This window comes from Ranitomeya imitator, chromosome 1 (genome assembly GCF_032444005.1).
Source record: "Ranitomeya imitator isolate aRanImi1 chromosome 1, aRanImi1.pri, whole genome shotgun sequence".
In the NCBI taxonomy this organism is placed as follows: domain Eukaryota; kingdom Metazoa; phylum Chordata; class Amphibia; order Anura; family Dendrobatidae; genus Ranitomeya; species Ranitomeya imitator.
The window spans coordinates 176,593,548-176,613,255 of NC_091282.1; positions in this window are offsets into that span (position 1 = coordinate 176,593,548).

Sequence of the window (19,708 nt, forward strand, 5' to 3'; positions counted from 1 at the left end):
CTCCTCAATGTACCCTGGCTAGTGCACTGGCCCTCAAGGATGCTAGCCTCACCTCTGCAGATGGTAAAACACAGGGAAAGAGACAACCACAGGACAGACAAAGAAAAAGGGATATCTAGTGTGGTATTACTATCTGGATTAAAGGGATAATCACTCAAAGTTTGCAAATTACTAATTTTTTTGAAATTTTTGTAAAATTTCTCATACTTTTGTAAATTAATGCAGAAAATATTGACATAAAATTACCATTATCATAAAGTACCATGTGTCACAAAAAATAATCTCAAAATCAATGAGATATGTTGAAGCGTTCTAGAGTTATTACCACATAAAGTGACACTGGTCAGATTTCAAACATTTGGCCAGGTCACTAAGGGGTTAAAAATCTACTGTATAAACCAGTGCAAAATTAAGTAAATATACACATCCCTTCTGGCATAACAAAAACAAAACAACATACAGTACAGTCTGTATGGCTGCGGGGATCTGCCCGCTCAGGAGAAAACATACGGGTAAGTTCTCTTTATACAAGATTCACTGATAGAGGACCTTGAAACTCACAATTATAAATCCACCAAAACAAATAATAAATTCACTGACTGTGGTAGATTAGAATAATATTAAGATATAACCTTTAATTAGTTATTAATAAAATGTTAAACCTTATCAACCATGCTTTTTGCAGTCTATCCACTATGCCATAATAGATAAATAGGGCATAGATAAATATCAGGATCATATCATGGAAACTAATAAAGATAAATTTGACAAGTATGTGCCTTTTAACCCCTTTCCGACATTGGGCATAATAGTACGCCGATTTTGGACTCCCTCCTTTCGATGTGGGCTCCAGTACTGAGCCCACATCTTTTCCGGCACATGTCAGCTGTTTTGAACAGCTGACATGGGCCTATAACAGCTGCAGGATCAAATCATGATCCACCCACGGTTGTTAACTAGTTAAATGCCACTATCAAACTCTGACAGTGGTATTTAACATGGGCTTCTGGCAAGAGCACAGGAAATCCCACCCATCGGCGCCCGAGTTACATGACTGCGGGTCGCAGATGGGTTGGCATGACAACCAGAGGTCTCCAGCAGACCTCTATGCGCCCAGTGGCCACCAGTATGTCTTTTTACTGACCTGAGGTATTAGAAACTAGCATCCACGGATAGGTGACAATCCTGTAGCTGTCCGCTGTATACTATATCTGACAACTTGCTGCATCAATTATGATCAGTTTTAGTGCCGACTATGGCCGTTTAAATGCTGTTTTCAATAGTGTCATCTAGATGGTTAATAGAGTATTGGGGCTTCTTCTTTAACCCCATTGGCATACTGAGATCTTGATTGTGTGGTCCTAATGTTTTCCATGGCAATTCATAGCCATATAACAGCCTTAGAGTCTGCAGGCTATAGCGGCCTGTTCAGAAGTTATTAAAATTTAGGTGGTAAAAATGAACTTTTTAATTTCTGTCATGCCACTTTACATGAATTCCTGAAAACTACCTGAAGGGTTAATTAACTAGCTGAAAGCAATTTTCAATATGTTTAGGAGTGTGATTTTTTAAATGGTATCACTTTTGGGGGTTTCCAATATATAGGACCCCAATAGTCACTTTAAAACTAAAAAGGTCCTAAAAATAAGTTTTGTAAGTTTCCTTGAAAAAAATGAAAAATGACTACTACATTTTTAAACCTTCTAAAATGCTAACAAAATAAAAGAGCATTTAACAGATGTTAAGCAGAGATGAGGGAAATGCTACTTATTATTCTTTTTGGGTGGCATGACTATTGAGATTAAAGGGATAATCATTCACAATTGCAATTTTTTAACATTTGTCAAATTTTGCATATTTTTATAAATAAACGCAAAACATATCAACTTCAGTTTACCATTATCATAAACTGTGATGTCTCACAAAAAAGTCTCAAAATCAATGGGATATGTTGAAGCATTCCTGAGTTATTACCACATAAAGTGACACATATCAGATTTCATAAAATTGGTATGGTAACTAAAGAGTCAACCGTTTATAATTCGGTACCAGTCCCTTCTTTAACTTACAAGATGCAGCATATTAATGTATAATTAAAACCGACCTGAGTTGACCATAATATCATGGGGGGGAAACCATACTTTACATAGGGGTAAATCACTAGATATTTCATCATTCCTGGTTATCCACCATATCTACAATTACCTTCCCATTGAGAATTTAAAGGCACATATAACACTAATATCAATATTTCTCTTTTAAGGCTATATGACACCACTGATACCAATATTTCTCATGGCTTGAGAATGTTTGTTTGTTCACAATCACAATGTTGCCACCCCAGATGGGCGATGCTTATTTAAAGTAATTGCTGCATTTTGGTCTTGTGGGATTAATGTATTTTATTGTTCATTGTACTATAAAAATATAACTAATCAGATTATTTTAGTTGATGAGAGTCATAACACATTAGATGGAGACATCTTGTTCTGAAGCCATCAGTTGTGGCAATCCACTGATCTTTTTCTTTAAATATTAAATACATGTTTTATTCTGATTTAAATTCAAATGGTTTATATGAGAATGAATGAAGTAATTCAATAAACGACATATTTGAGGGAAATACATACCATCTGGTTCTTTTCTTTGATAAATGTGATGCAATGCTCTTCGCTAAATCTTCAAAGGAATTGCATAGAACTAATAAAGAATTTGCAAGAAATTAAATAAAGTATCAAGTAAAATGTGTGATCAAGCAAACATTTTCAGCAAAATTGAACAGTTAGAGAATAAAAGCTCCCTCATTTTACAATATTAGCTGTTTTCAGACTGTCTTTCTACTAATGAGAGGCAATATCATACTATAATAGTGAAGATTTATTTAAATCATTTATAAGAAGAGAGAAGTTATTCCCCTTGTCAATCAGATTCTCACAAAATTGGAATATCATGAAAAGTTAATTTCTTTCCATTCTTTACTACAAAAAGTGAAACTCCTATATTATATAGAGTCATAACAAATTGAGTGATCTATTTCAAGTGTTTATTTCTGTTAATGTTGATGATTATGGCTTACAGCTAATAAAAACCCAAAAGTCATTATCGCAATAAATTAGAATACTTTGTAACACCAGCTTGAAAAATTATTTTAAAATCTGAATTGTTGGCCTACTGAACTGTGTGTTAAGTAAATGCACTCAATACTTGGTTGGGGCTCCTTTTGCATCAATTACTAAAATAATGGCATGCGTGGCATGGAGGCAATCAGCCCGTGGCACTGCTGAGGTGTTATGGAAGCGAAGGGTGGTTTAATAGCAGCTTTCAGCTCATCTGCATTGTTGGGTCTGGTGTCTCTCATCTTCCTCTTGGAAATACTCCATAGATTCTCAATGGGGTTAAGGTCAGACGAGTTTGCTGGCCAATCAAGCACTGTGATGCTGTTGTTTTTAAACCAGGTATTGGTACTTTTGGTAGTGCCAAGTCCTGCAAGAGAATGAAATTTCCATCTCCAAAAAACTTGTTGTCAGAGGGAAGCATAAATTGCTCTAAAATTTCCAGGTAGACGGCTGCGCTGACTTTGGTCTTGATAAAACATAGTGGACCTACTCCACCAGATGACATGGCTCTCCAAACCATCACTGACTGTGGAAATTTCACACTAGACCTCAAGCAGCTTGGATTGTGTGTCTCTCCACTCTTCCTCCAAACTCTGGGACCTTAATTTCCAAATGAAATGCAAAATTTACTTTTATCTGAAAACAACACCTTGTACCACTGAGCAACAGTCCAGTTCTTTTTCTCTTTGGCCCAGGTAAGACGCTTCTGGCATTGTCTATTGGTCATGAGTAGCTTGACACAAGGAATGCGACACTTGTAGCCCATGTCCTGGATAGGTCTGTGTGTGGTGGCTTTTGAAGTAAAGACTCCAGCAGCAGTCCACTCCTTGTGAATCTACCCAAAATTTTTGAATGGTCTTTTCTTAACAATACTTTTGAGGCTGCAGTTATCCGGTTGCATGTGCACCTTTTTCTACCAAAATTTTTCCTCCCACTCAACTTTCCATTAATATGCTTGGATACAGCACTCTGTGAACAGCCAGCTTCTTTAGCAATGACCTTTTGTGGCTTACGCTCCTTGTGGAGTGCGTCAAGGACTTGACATCTGTCAAGTCAGCAGTCTCCCCCATGATTGTGGAGCCTACTGAAACAGGCTAAGAGAACCTTTTAAATGCTTAGGAAGTATTTACAGGTGTTTTTTGTTAATTATTCTAATTTACTGAGATAATGACTTCTGGGTTTTCATTGCCTGTAAGCCATAAACATCAACATTAACAGAAATAAACACTTGAAATAGATCACTCTGTTTGTAATGACTCTATATAATATATGAGATTAACTTTTTGCATTGAAGAACTGAAATAAATTAACTTTTTGATGATATTCTAATTTTATGAGAAACACATGTATATGCAACTGCTTCATTTTGCCTTTTAGTTTTGATGTTTCCCAAGTATCGGTTACTGTGTGCAAAGCAGGCTAGACTTTATTATCATTCAATAGTGTTAAGGTGTTGTAACTATTAGGACAGATGTATTAACCCTATCCAAAGTACAACACATTTATTTTAAACCACACCCCTCTGGACAGCCATACATTATAAATGAGAAAATGTGAAAAAATTATTATGCAACTTCGGCCCAAAATTTCAATTCAAATCTAATTGTTTTACACACAAATTGAATGAATTCCAATTACCCTATATGTCATCAAGTTTTTGCCACCTAATCTGAAAGCAGCATATTACTGAGACCTAGACCCTAATTCCAGTGATATGTCACTTACTTTATCATCAGGAGATTAACACTGCAGAATCAGCAAACCTGCTGACACAGTCCTCCATGATTATGAGCTCTGTAAAACCCGTCCCCACCACTGATTGACAGCACTCTGTGTACACTGTACATCAACGGAAAACTGTCAATCATTAATAGGATCAAGGTTCAACATTCAGAGAAATGATAGATTTACAGGGAAGAAAACAATGATTATATCAAAACTAGATGGTGGCCCGATTCTAATGCATCGGGTATTCTAGAATATGTATGTATATAGCAGCCACATACTATATAGCACAGGCCATATAGGAGCCATGTAGTATATATCATACAAATAGTACGTGGCCTGTGCTATATAGTATGTGGCTGCTATATACATACATACATATTGTAGAATACCCGATGCGTTGTATATAACACAGCCCATGCAGTATCTAACACAGGCCACGTAGTATACAGCAGCCATGTAGTATATAACACTGCCCACGTAGTATATAGCATCCATGTAGTATATAGTACTGCCCACGTAGTATATAGCAGCCATGTAGTATATAGTACTGTCCACTTAGTATATAGCAGCCATGTAGTATATAGTACTGTCCACGTAGTATATAGCAGCCATGTAGTATATAGTACTGCCCACGTAGTATATAGCAGCCATGTAGTATATAGTATTGTCCACATAGTATATAGCAGCCATGTAGTATATAGTACTGTCCACATAGTATATAGCAGCCATGTAGTATATAGTACTGCCCACGTAGTATATAGCAGCCATGTAGTATACAGTACTTCCCACGTAGTATATAGCAGCCATGTAGTATATAGTACTGTCCACGTAGTATATAGCAGCCATGTAGTATATAGTACTGCCCATGTAGTATATAGCAGCCATGTAGTTTACAGTACTACCCACGTAGTATATAGCAGCCATGTAGTATATAGTACTGTCCACATAGTATATAGCAGCCATGTAGTATATAGTACTGTCCACGTAGTATATAGCAGCCATGTAGTATATAGTACTGTCCACGTAGTATATAGCAGCCATGTAGTATATAGTACTGCCCACTAGTATATAGCAGCCATGTAGTATATAGTATTGTCCACATAGTATATAGCAGCCATGTAGTATATAGTACTGTCCACGTAGTACATAGCAGCCATGTAGTATATAGTACTGCCCACGTAGTATATAGCAGCCATGTAGTATATAGTATTGTCCACATAGTATATAGCAGCCATGTAGTATATAGTACTGTCCACATAGTATATAGCAGCCATGTAGTATATAGTACTGTCCACGTAGTATATAGCAGCCATGTAGTATATAGTACTGTCCACGTAGTATATAGCATCCATGTAGTATATAGTACTGCCCACGTAGTATATAGCAGCCATGTAGTATATAGTACTGCCCACCTAGTATATAGCAGCCATGTAGTATATAGTACTGCCCACGTAGTATATAGCAGCCATGTAGTATACAGTACTTCCCACGTAGTATATAGCAGCCATGTAGTATATAGTACTGTCCACGTAGTATATAGCTGCCATGTAGTATATAGTACTGCCCATGTAGTATATAGCAGCCATGTAGTTTACAGTACTACCCACGTAGTATATAGCAGCCATGTAGTATATAGTACTGTCCACATAGTATATAGCAGCCATGTAGTATATAGTACTGTCCACGTAGTATATAGCAGCCATGTAGTATATAGTACTGCCCACGTAGTATATAGCAGCCATGTAGTATATAGTATTGTCCACATAGTATATAGCAGCCATGTAGTATATAGTACTGTCCACGTAGTACATAGCAGCCATGTAGTATATAGTACTGTCCACATAGTATATAGCAGCCATGTAGCCCACGCAGTATTTAGCAGTGTGGGCACATATCCCTGTTAAAACAAAGAATTAAAATAAAAAATAGTTACATACTCACCCCTGGGATCCAACGGCGCTGTGGTGATGGGCGCGCAGCTGCCGCCATCTTCCATTCTCAGGATGCATTGCGAAATTACCTAGAAGGCTTAGTGGTCTCGCAATGTATCTCTGGGACTGGAAGCTGGCGGAAGGTGCGAGCGCATCGTCGGACTACGGAGGGTGAGTATAGCAGGTTTTTTTTATTATTATTATTATTTTTAACATTAGATTTTTTTACTATTGACGCTGCATAGGCAGCATCAATAGTAAAACGTTGGGGACACACAGGGTTAATAGCAGCGGTAAAGGAGTGCGTAACCCGCGGCATAATGCGGTCCGTCACCGCAGGCATTAACCCTGTGTGAGTGGTGAGCAGAGTGCATGATTTAAATCCCGCTTCCCTGATTGGTCGCACCCAGCCGGAGCGACCAATCAGCGACATTGGCGCAGGATTTAAAACACGAAGCACGATTTAAATCCCGTGGCAATGTCGCTGTTTGGTCGCGCCGGCTGGCCTCGACCAATCAGCGACATTGCCATGAAATTTAATTCCCGCTTCCCTGATTGGTCGCGCCCAGCCGCCGCAACCAATCAGCGACATTGGCGCGGGATTTAAATCACGAAGCCCAATTTAAATCCTGTGGCAATGTCACTAATTGGTCGCGCTGGCTGGGTGCGACCAATCAGGGAAGCGGGATTTAAATCCCGCGGCAATGTCGCTGATTGGTCGCGCCGGCTGGGAGCGACCAATCCGGGAAGCGGGATTTAAATCATGAACTCTGGGAGTGACCGGCCCTGCAGCTCGCGATGCTCCGGTCCCACCGCTTCGCTGATTGGTTGCGCCGGGTGGCCTCAACCAATCAGCGTCATTGCTGCGGGATTTAAATCCCGCTTCCCTGATTGGTCGCGCCCAGCCGGGGAGACCAATGAGCGACATTGGCGCGGGATTTAAATTACAAAGCGCGATTTAAATCCCGCAGCAATGTCGCTAATTGGGCGCGACCAATCAGTGAAGCGGGATTTAAATCCAGTGGCAATGTCACTGATTGGGCACGCCGGCTGAGCATGACCAATCAGGGAAGCGGGATTTAAATTCTGCGCCAATGTCGCTGATTAGTTGCGCCGGCTGGGCGCGACCAATCAGGGAAGCGGGATTTAAATCCCGCACCAATGTTGCTGATTGGTCACGCCGGCTGGGTGTGACCAATCAGAGAAGCGGGATTTAAATCCCACGCCGATGTTGCTGATTGGTAGCGCCAGCTGGGCGCAACCAAGCGGGATTTAAATCCCACGCCAATGTCACTGATTTGTCGCGCCGGCTGGGCGTGACCAATCAGGGAAGCGGGATTTAAATCCCGCGGCAATGTCGCTGATTGGTCACGCCGGCTGGGCACAACCAATCAGGGAAGCGGGATTTAAATCATGAACTCTGGGAGTGACCGGCCCTGCAGCTCGCGATGCTCCGGTCCCACCGCTTCGCTGATTGGTCGCGCCGGGTGGCCTCAACCAATCAGCGTCATTGCTGCGGGATTTAAATCCCGCTTCCCTGATTGGTCGCGCCCAGCCGGGGAGACCAATGAGCGACATTGGCGCGGGATTTAAATTACAAAGCGCGATTTAAATCCCGCAGCAATGTCGCTAATTGGGCGCGACCAATCAGTGAAGCGGGATTTAAATCCAGTGGCAATGTCACTGATTGGGCACGCCGGCTGAGCATGACCAGTCAGGGAAGCGGGATTTAAATTCTGCGCCAATGTCGCTGATTAGTTGCGCCGGCTGGGCGCGACCAATCAGGGAAGCGGGATTTAAATCCCGCACCAATGTTGCTGATTGGTCACGCCGGCTGGGCGTGACCAATCAGAGAAGCGGGATTTAAATCCCACGCCGATGTTGCTGATTGGTAGCGCCAGCTGGGCGCAACCAAGCGGGATTTAAATCCCACGCCAATGTCACTGATTTGTCGCGCCGGCTGGGCGTGACCAATCAGGGAAGCGGGATTTAAATCCCGCGGCAATGTCGCTGATTGGTCACGCCGGCTGGGCACAACCAATCAGGGAAGCGGGATTTAAATCCCGCACCAATGTTGCTGATTGGTCACGCCGGCTGGGCGTGACCAATCAGAGAAGCGGGATTTAAATCCCACGCCGATGTTGCTGATTGGTAGCGCCAGCTGGGCGCAACCAAGCGGGATTTAAATCCCACGCCAATGTCACTGATTTGTCGCGCCGGCTGGGCGTGACCAATCAGGGAAGCGGGATTTAAATCCCGCGGCAATGTCGCTGATTGGTCACGCCGGCTGGGCACAACCAATCAGGGAAGCGGGATTTAAATCCCGCACTAATGTCGCTGATTGGTCACGCCGGCTGGGCGTGACCAATCAGAGAAGCGGGATTTAAATCCCATGCCAATGTTGCTGATTGGTAGCACCAGCTGGGCGCAACCAAGCGGGATTTAAATCCCACGCCAATGTCGCTGATTTGTCGCACCAGCTGGGCGTGACCAATCAGGGAAGCAGGATTTAAATCCCGTGGCAATGTCGCTGATTGGGCACACCGGCTGGGCGTGACAAATCAGGGAAGCGGGATTTAAATCCCACGCCAATGTCGCTGATTGGTCGCGCCGGCTGGGCGTGACCAATCAGGGAAGCGGGATTTAAATCCCATGGCAATGTCGCTGATTGGTCGCGCCAGCTGGGCATAACCAATCAGGGAACCAGGATTTAAATCCCGCGGCAATGTTGCTGATTGGTCGCACCGGCTGGGCGCGACAAATCAGGGAAGCGGGATTTAAATTCCACGCCAATGTCGCTGATTGGTCGCGCCGGCTGGGCGCAACCAATCATCGAAGCGTGATTTAAATCCCGCGCTTTAATGCAGCGGTGTAACGCAGTCAGTTTAACGGACTGCTAAAACGATATGTGGGTGGTGCGGCGCTCACTGGGGGGAGTGTGGAGGAGGCACTGACTGCAGGGGAGTAGGGAGCAGCTGGACTGTGTCGGTCACTCCCAAGAGTGCATTGCGGTCTCACGAGATGATGACATGGCAGTCTCGCGAGACCACACGTCATCATCTCGCGAGACCGCAATTGAATCTGGGGAAAAATGGAAGAATTGAGGGTTAACAATAAAGGTTTATAACCGCAGAAACAGCAATTTAATTGTTGCTACCTGCTGATAAAACTAATAAACAGTTGACATTTATTAGCTGAAACACTTTGGCAGATAGATGAAAGCACTATACAATTAAAGATACAGAGAGAAAAAACATTTACAGTATTTCATGATAGATTCCCTTCAGTCAAATTGAATGTTTCTTCTAAGTACATTTTTTGCAGAGCAGAAAAATAACTTATGTCTGAATTAGGTCTTAGTATGATATTGTATTCTATTTTCACCTCTTCCTGGCCCATCGTAATCCCCCCAAAAAGCCACAGATTCATCACACTCTCAATAGTAATTATGCCACATTAACAACTGTACTTGAATCATTTTGTTCTCATAATAAAGACTGCAGAGCAAAGCAGTATGTCAATATAAAATTACAGTGGTACATGTGCCACTTTTCCCAAAACAGCAGACCTTTATTGAGGAATACAGTATGTAGCAGCAACTGAACTACTCCAGGTGGTTGTAACATCTGTGCTGGATTCTGTCCCCTCTGTTTCTGCTTTGGCCACTCGGCGGGGCCACACTTTTGTTGTAAGTAATGGTTGACAGCGGCTGTCCTGTTTTATTCCTTGGTCTTTTGGTGCCGCTAGATCAGGAAGCAGCAAAGGCTAATTGTTTGGCTTTGATTACTCCTTTCTGAGATCCCTTGGTGGGGCTGTCTGCTATTTAAACCCATGGGTCTCTGACTTCCACTGCCAGTCAATGAGTTCTGCTTACCTAGCTTGTAACTCCAATCCTTGCTCCTGTGTGGTCTTCCCTGATTTCTCCCATTTTCTAACCTCGCCTTGTGTTTTGACACTAAAAAAGAGCAAAAGAAACCAAGCGAGTGTATAAATGTTCAATAAAAAAAAATTTCATTTTAACAAAGATAAACATAATTATATTAGGCGCTCTTTTTATTCCCTACAATGTGAACTGTTATCACTCTGTATACTATTTGTTGCAGTCCCTGCTTTTTGGTTAGCAGCCAACTTGTCACTACTTGTTATACCATATAAACATTTTTATCCTTGTTACAATAACAAGTGTTTTTATTGCGCATCATATACTCTCTTGGTTTCTTTTGCTCTTTTTTGTGTGCTAAATTATCAAGTTTTTGCCTTTTCCCCATATTAGGTTAATGGATACCTTGTTGTAGCTATTTTCGCCTTGTATTTTAATTATTCGTAACAAGGAATATATTTTGCAATATTTGTACCTGCGCTTATCCTAGCAGAATACTCTAGTATATATACACAGTGGGTGGTCACCTTATTGGTAGAAGGGTAGTTGTGAGTCCGTCTATTGGCGTATGTGGCAAATCTGGAAGAGCTTGTGTGAAGGGACTGGAATGGTAAGCGGTACACAAATAAATAACAGTATAAAATAATATAAATAAGATCACAAGTACTGAGCCCCTAGAATTGGAATGGTATCAATAAAAGCAATAAAATGAGCTATACGGGACTGGTAAGTACCTATATAGTAAATCACCAATAAAGAACTATAAAAGCGGGGGGCTAGTGAACTAACACCCCGGGGAGTGCATAGCCTGAAATAAGAAAAAAAGAGAGTCACTAATATATATCTATGACTCTGGTTAGTGCACTAGATACAAAACAAGTGGGGATCCGGTACCTGTCCTGTTACTACTCATAAGAAGAAACCCGGCGAAGTTGCGCTTAGAATGTCCGTGCACTCTTAGCGGTACTGGCAGGCAAAGTCGTTGTACTTAGCTTGGGTAGGCACTGTCTTTAGAAGTCCTCAGGCAGCTAGTATAGGCGCCGTCCCGGCTGGTGACGGACGCCCGCGCGGCCTGTGTTGAATCCTGTGCGATGCTGTGCAGGACCTGCGGTGACGTTCGGGTCACGTGCTCGTAAGTCACGTGGTGCCCCTAGTGATGCTACGGTGCGCTGTGGGAGCCAAAACCAACGCGTTTCGGAAATGCTTCGGTTTCCTTCATCCATTTCCGAAACGCGTTGGTTTTGGCTCCCACAGCGTCATAGATTGGCTCCCAACCAAAATCATAGATATATATTAGTGGCTCTCTTTTTTTCTTATTTCAGGCTATGCTAGTTCACTAGCCCCCCGCTTTTATAGCTCTTTATTGGTGATTTACTATATAGGTACTTACCAGTCCCGTATAGCTCATTTTATTGCTTTTATTGATACCATTCCATTTCTAGGGGCTCAGTACTTGTGATCTTATTTATATTATTTTATACTAAACAGAGTCATAGATATATATTAGTGACTCTCTTTTTTTCTTATTTCAGGCTATGCACTCCCCGGGTGTTAGTTCACTAGCCCCCCGCTTTTATAGTTCTTTATTGGTGATTTACTATATAGGTACTTACCAGTCCCGTATAGCTCATTTTATTGCTTTTATTGATACCATTCCATTTCTAGGGGCTCAGTACTTGTGATCTTATTTATATTATTTTATACTGTTATTTATTTCTGTACCGCTTACCATTCCAGTCCCTGCACACAAGCTCTTCCAGATTTGCCACATACGCAAATAGACGGACTCACAACTACCCTTCTACCAATAAGGTAACCACCCACTGTGTATATATACTAGAGTATTCTGCTAGGATAAGCGCAGGTACAAATAGTGCAAAATATATTCCTTGTTATCTATAGCTTTCTTCTCTCCTCTGTGTGGTGAGGAGCAGTACCCGCAGCTATCCCCATCTATCCCACGAGCGCCGCTTATTCATATATTAGCGTATTTTAATTATTCACTTGCTTTCCGAGTTATTCCTTGATGTGACCTCTTGGCATTGACCCACTAGGCGACCCTTCTTGTTTTCAGCTGGCTGCAGTAGTCAACAGCAACTTTGTGGCCTCACCCCATGGGCTCCTGTGTAACTCCAGATCCCTGTACAGGGGTTAAATGGTGATGACCAGGCAACCTTTGGGAGAAGGTGAATCCAAGTTGCTTGCACTAACTCTGTCAATGCATGCTCTATTAACAGCTGCTAAGCTTCACAAGATTTTAACACTGGGGATCATAAGTCAGTAACGTTGTTCTAAGCTCTGTGGTCCTTCAGCTTTAAGTCCTGGGATCCAGTTTCCAAATTAAAGGGGTTGTCAAGTTAAAACAAGTTATCTCCTATCCACAGGATGCATGATAGCTAACTGATTGATGGTTGTCCACCAGTTTGACCTTCACAATTTGGCAGCTGGGGGAATTTTTATCCCTGTTAAAAGATAGCAAGGCAATGCAGATGTTCAATCATGAGTCCATTCATTCTTTATGTCGCTGCAGGAAAAACTTAGTGCCGCACTCAGCAGCCTCACAGGGAATGGAGCACAGGTTGAGTATGCACACTGCCACTTCATTAAAATGGTGATAAATGTTCCCCGTTCTTTCGATCAGTGCAGGTAAAAGTGGTTGGACCTCCAAACATTTAACAAATGAATAGGTGATCCTAATATCCCATCTATATGGCTCATGGAATCCAGAGTACTGCCAGATTTTCATGTAAGGCACATACAATGGACTAAGTGGGTAAAAATGTAATAATGCTAACATAATAATAAGTAACAAAATTCAACATTAACATTCCTATATTGGAATTTGTGAACATTGGTCTCTGTGATCATTACTTACTCATGAAAATGTACTCAATTGGTGAAAGAATTTAAGGTTCATACTTTGTTTTCACTATAGTTACTATTTCCTGTATTTAATTCAGTTCAAAATGATTAGATATTTACATTGATGTTAGACAGTACATTTTTAACAGTAAAACAAGTAAGTTCAAGATATTTTTTTTTGCATTTTACATCAAAAGACACAGAACAAAAGATTTCCAGTAAGGTCATTTCAAGACAGCCTTGCTTGGCTTTTCCGAAACCACCATGACACTAATCATTAGAAAACCAAGGCTGGACATGCAAGCAATTTTTCATCCTGTAAAACTATTCTCTGGATGATTTGAAATCACTAGATACATGCAGTGATCTATGTACTCAAGAGAAGGAAGAAAAAGAAATGTAAGAAAGTCATTGTGCTGCTTTTCCTTCTGTGTTGGATACTAATTTAATTGGAAATAGATATTGTATTTAACCCTAACCACTGTATCAAGATATCACGCAAAAATAGGCCACATTGTGAGCACATTTTTAGCATCTAGAATGGTGTAACCATTGCACTGCTGACCATGACTGGAAACAAAAAAAAACACTATACCTGCACAACCGTTCAGTTTGCTTCATCCAACCACTGACAATATCTCTGTTCCATTAGTGTAATATGTTAAGTTATTCTAACTTATTCGCCATAGCAGAAGGGTCGGTTTTAGACAAAGTGGGGCCCTGAGCAAAAGTTTAAAGTGGGGCCCCAAATGCTCACATATTGCACCATTACACAGAAACATTTCGGTTGTATTTACATTGGCTGAGTTCAGGCTGTTAAACAAGCATGATTGACAATATTGTAGTCGTTCGGTGCTTGTTCCTGAGTTTCTTTACACCGGCTGAGGAAGACTGATGGGGACAAATAGTCTTTGATACAGTATAATGCAGGTCCCATATATTACATATAGTATAATGTGCTCCCCATGGTCATTGATAAAGTATACTGCAGACCAATTCAGTGTATACTGCAGCCCCATCAGAATATACTGCAGCCCCCTCAGAGTATACTGCAGCCCCCTCAGAGTATAATGCAGCCCCCCACACACAGTATAATGCAGCACCACACACAGTATAATGCAGCTCCCCAGAGTATAATGCAGCCCCAGAGTATAATGCAGCCAATCAGAGAATGATGCATCCCTCTCAGAGTATACTGCAGTCCCCTCAGAATATAATGCAGCCTTCCTCAGAGTATAATGCAGCCTTCTTATAGTTCAATGCAACCCCCTCAGAGTACAATGTAGCCCCACACACAGTATAATGCAGCCCCTTCAGAGTACAATGCAGCCCCACACACAGTATAATGCAGCCCCCAAGAGTCTAATGCAGCCCCCTCAGACTATACTGCAGCCCCCTCAGAGTGTACTGCAGCTCCTTAAGAGTATACAGCAGCCCCCTCAGAGTATAATGCAGCCCACTTATAGAGTGTAATGTGGCGCCCACAGGGCAGTGGGGTACTCAGTACCGGGTCCTGTGTTCAGAGGGGGACGTCATGGTGGCTGCGACCCGGTCCGTGGCCCTGGGCATCAACATTAAAAGGGAAAGGTCTTTAAAGGGAATAAAGTTTATGTTCGTGATGCGCACCTGTGGTATTCGGTCAGTGAAGACCGACGCTGCTTTAGAGGTCCTCTCGGGTGATGTTATGGCAGCTAGATGGTATAACTTCCCACCGATGAAGTATATCCCCAGGGCTCCCGATGTGAAGATGGAAGATGGTGAATGCTGCAGTAAAGAACAATGACACAGGTTTGCAGCCTCTTTACCTTGTTTACTGAAGACTTCAGGTAGCCACAGTCCAGGGCACCAGATCACAGGGCAGGCAGGGTCCAGCCGGCTTGGAGGCAAGTTAGGAAGTCCCCTTATCCAGGTGAAAATCAAAGCCTTCCTCTAGCGCCATGGCATTGTAGTCCCTTACTGCCTATGGCTTCAGATAAGGTCCTCACAGATGTTCTCTCTCTGTGTTCCCCGTATAGGATAGGATATAACCCGTATGACTGGTGACTTGAGTCTGTTTATAGGGAATCTAGCACGCCCCGGGCTCTAAAGGTGTCACCGTGTCTACTGGGTATTAAGGCGGACAGGTAACGTGAAGTTCAGCTGTCCTGCCGGTCTCTGCCGTAAGTCGTAGAGGGCCTTACAACATCGGTGTTCCAGCTACTGGTCTCTGCACCTCAGAAGGAGGCAACCTGTTCGTGGCTGGTCTCCCACTGGTATCCTCTCCTGTGCTTTGCTCTCCTACATGCTCACTGCAATGTATTCGGCTTTCTGTATGTCTCTTTCCAGGAGCGGTAGCACTGTGGCCACACAGCTCCGTAAACCCTCTTCTGCCTCAGACTGATCCAGTCTGTTTCCTGGCAAGAACTGTCCTGAATGATGTTCTTTCCTCCTCAGTTTCCTCTTTCTGCCAGGAGCTGCAGACCCCCACTTCTGCTCAGCTATTCTCCTATCATACCAGCTTCGCCTCTGCTGATGTTCCACGACAAGTTTCCTTCTGGCAATCTCCCTCTCTAGCACATCTTTCTGCTTCCTTCCCCTCTGTCTCTCTGACAGGAACTGACTAATTTTCCCTCCAAAACTACCATATATATGGAGAGTCATCTTGTAAATAGGATCAAAAGCTCCCCCTGGTGGCCCGGAATGTGAATGTGTTGCATGCTTGTGTTTACCTGGTGACAGTTATCCCTTCTTGCCTCCAAACGTAACATCATCTCCCCGTGAGGAAAGCAATGCTACTGTGGCGACCAGGACCCTGGGGCACCACACCCTCATAGAGCATAATGCAGCCGTCTCAGAGTATAATGTAGCTCCCTAAGAATGCAATGCAACCCCCTCAGAGTACAATACAGCCACACACACCCAGTATAATGCAGCCTCTCACACAGTATAATGCAGCCTCCCAGAGTATAATGCAGTCCCCGACACACATAGCATAATGCAGCCACCTCAGAGAATAATGCAAGCCCCCACATACACAGCATAATGCATACACACACACACACAGGATAATACACACATTAACGCAGACACTCAAACTACTTTCCTTTCCCGTTCCACCACTGCTCCAGGCTCTGCTCTATGATGCCGATAAGTTGAATGCGCGCTGCTGGGGCTGGTGCTGTGCTCCTCTTACTGGCCTGATAGCGGCACTGAAACACAGTATTTGCAAATTGAGATTCTGGTTTGGCTTTTATCCTAAGTCATGTGACAAGGCTCATTAAAGGGTCGACATTGACTGTTAGGAATGCTACTTCAAATAGGTAACACTAGAGTTCTAGTCCTCTTCCTCTCTGAAGAAACAATTTGCATATTTCCCAGAGGAGCACTGCGGCTTTAAGTCTCGTCATCTAGACATGCTTAACATATCACTCTCCGCAATGAGAAACAATACTTCTTGGATTCCAGTCAGACGCCTCTCACTCAGCTAAACTAGATCTCCCCTTTGCACTGACGAGGGGCAGTACCCCGAAAAACAGTGTCTGCAAATTGAGATTCTGATTTGGCTTTTATCCTAAGTTATGTGACAAGGCTCGTTAAAGGGTTGACGTTGACTACTGATTGCTACTTCCAATAGGTGGCACTAGAGTTCTAGTCCTCTTCCTCTCTGAAGAGACAATTTGTACACTATGGCTACATTCTCATATCCATTTAAGACTATGTTTTTTCAGTCAGACTGCTGTCTGAGGAAAAAACTGTGAGCTCTCGGACTAATGTTATTCAATGAGAGTGTTGAGATGACAGGTTTTTTTTTTAAATCTAGACAGAATGTGCACGTGAAACAATTGCTACTTTTGCACACAAAAAACAATCTTTCACCAAAAACTGTTCTTTGTTGCCATATTCCAAGAGCTATACCTTTTAGAATTTTTTTTTCTGACAGAGCTGTATGAGGGCTTATTATTTGTGGGATGAGTGGAAGTTTTATTGGTAGCTTTTCTGCATCCATAATATTTTATAATCACATTTTATTCAAATGAGTTCTTTGCGAACTCAGACAATCAAGCAAAACAGAATTTTATATAAATACATATTATTTTCATGCATTTTATTTGACATTTTTTCAATTTTTATTTTCTTTTTTCTTACATTTTGATTTAGTTGTACAATGAGACATGAATATTTTTCACTCGGTTTTCGGGTCTCATACATTGCAATACGTCCGTATTAAAGTGAATTAGATCTGTCTATTTTACAATGACACCGCCTGTTAGACCCTGCTTATGGCAATGCCTAACAGATCACTGTAACATAAGACCATTATTTAACATCCGGTTGTCATGATCATGATAACTGCCAGTCCTCATCATTGCAGGGTTTCCCTAAGGTTAAAGAGGAAGCCTTCTCATTTTCTTAACTACATTGATAGTAACATAGTAACATAGTATTTAAGGTTGAAGGAAGACTTTAAGTCAATCTAGTTCATCCCATATCCTAACCTAACATGCCCTAATATGTTGATCCAGAGGAAGGCAAACAAAAACCATGTGGTAAGCAGCAAGCTCCACATTGGGGAAAAAAATTCCTTCCTGACTCAACATATGGCAATCAGACTATTTCCCTGGATCAATGCCCTATCAAGGAATCTAGTGTATATAATCTGTAACATTATACTTTTCAAGAAAGGCATCCAGTCCCTCTTTAAATTTTAGTAATTAATCACTCATTACAACATCATACGGCAGAAAGTTCCATAGTCTCACTGCTCTTGCAGTAAAGAATCTGTGATTATGATTAAACCTTCTTTTCTCCACACATAGTGGAGGCCCCCTTGTCCCCATCTCAGGTTTACGAGTAAAAAGAGTGCACCAGAGAGCTAAATGGCGCACTTCATGTCAGTGTCATTTTCCAAACTTCTTTTTATTTTGTTAACCCCTTCCCACAGCGGCCCTTTTTCGTTTTTGTGTTTTTGTTTTTCGCTCCCCTCCTTTCTAGAGCCATAACTTTTTTATTTTTCCGTCAATATGGTCAGGTGGGGCTTATTTTTTGTGGGACGAGTTGTACTTTTGAACGACATCATTGATTTTACCATGTCTTGTACTAGAAAACGGGAAAAAAATTCCAAGTACGGTGATATTGCAAAAAAAGTGCAATACCACATTTGTTTTTTGATTGGCTGTTTAGCTAGCTTCACTAAATGCTAAAACTGACCTACCATTATGATTCTCCAGGTCATTACGAGTTCATAGACACCTAACATGTCTAGGTTTTTTTATCTAAGTGGTGAAAAAAAATTCCAAACTTTGCTTAACCCCTTCATGACCCAGCCTATTTTGACCTTAAAGACCTTGCCGTTTTTTGCAATTCTGACCAGTGTCCCTTTATGAGGTAATAACTCAGGAACGCTTCAACGGATCCTAGCGGTTCTGAGATTGTTTTTTCGTGACATATTGGGCTTCATGTTAGTGGTAAATTTAGGTCAATAAATTCTGCGTTTATTTGTGATAAAAACGGAAATTTGGCAAAAATTTTGAAAATTTCGCAATTTTCACATTTTGAATTTTTATTCTGTTAAACCAGAGAGTTATGTGACACAAAATAGTTAATAAATAACATTTCCCACATGTTTACTTTACATCAGCACAATTTTGGAAACAAAATTTTTTTTTGCTAGGAAGTTGTAAGGGTTAAAATTTGACCAGCGATTTCTCATTTTTACAACGAAATTTACAAAACCATTTTTTTTAGGGACAACCTCACATTTGAAGTCAGTTTGAGGGGTCTATATGGCTGAAAATACCCAAAAGTGACACCATTCTAAAAACTGCACCCCTCAAGGTATTCAAAACCACATTCAAGAAGTTTATTAACCTTTCAGGTGCCTCACAGCAGCAGAAGCAACATGGAAGGAAAAAATGAACATTTAACTTTTTAGTCAAAAAAATTGTTGCTAAAAGATCATTTTTGTATTTTCCCAATGGTAAAAGGAGAAACTGAACCACGAAAGTTGTTGTCCAATTTGTCCTGAGTACGCTGATACCTCATATGTGGGGGTAAACCACTGTTTGGGCGCACGGCAGGGCTTGGAAGGGAAGGAGCGGCATTTGACTTTTTGAATCAAAAATTGGCTCCACTCTTTAGCGGACACCATGTCACGTTTGGAGAGCACCCGTGTGCCTAAAAATTGGAGCTCCCCCACAAGTGACCCCATTTTG